The sequence below is a fragment of the Liolophura sinensis genome, chromosome 1 (assembly GCF_032854445.1).
Source record: "Liolophura sinensis isolate JHLJ2023 chromosome 1, CUHK_Ljap_v2, whole genome shotgun sequence".
In the NCBI taxonomy this organism is placed as follows: Eukaryota; Metazoa; Mollusca; class Polyplacophora; order Chitonida; family Chitonidae; genus Liolophura; species Liolophura sinensis.
The window spans coordinates 42,509,169-42,509,785 of NC_088295.1; positions in this window are offsets into that span (position 1 = coordinate 42,509,169).

Genomic DNA, 617 nt, shown 5'->3' on the forward strand with positions numbered 1-617 from the left:
ACCAACAAAAATCCTGTCCCAGCGCCACATCACATTCACTGATGGCGATATAGCTAATGTAGATATGTTATTCTACGTTTAGATCCAATGTTCCATATGGAGCAGTATTAGCTTATACATGGTAGCAAGATCTTCAAATAAAGGGCAGAGAACCGTTCACCGACATTGTGAATCTGCTCTGTATGTAGGCTATAGTAAACGTTACATAGACGGCCATATTCTGGCCCGAATACTTCTATCGCACCGGCCCCATGTCTAAGGACTTCGGGTCTTTGGATGGGCATGGATAATTTTACACACTGACCATGCAAGTACAATTCACCTGTACTCGTCAGATGGCCTGGGAGGTCTGTGTCAGGTGGTCTGCTTGTCTGTTGTCTGGTTGTCGGGGTAATCTGGTGGTTTGGGTGTCTGGTGCGCTGTTGTCTAGGCTCCTGGAGCAGATTATTCAACAATGGTGTTTAAATCTTTAGTGATAAAATTTATTGCAAAAAGTGACGATATTTTGCATCTTTCAAAATACTCTACATGGCCTAGTGTAGTAACGATTCACGCGAACCCAAGACCCGCCCTCAGTTAAAAAATACCGGGCTGTGTTACATCCCCTTGTTGTCAAC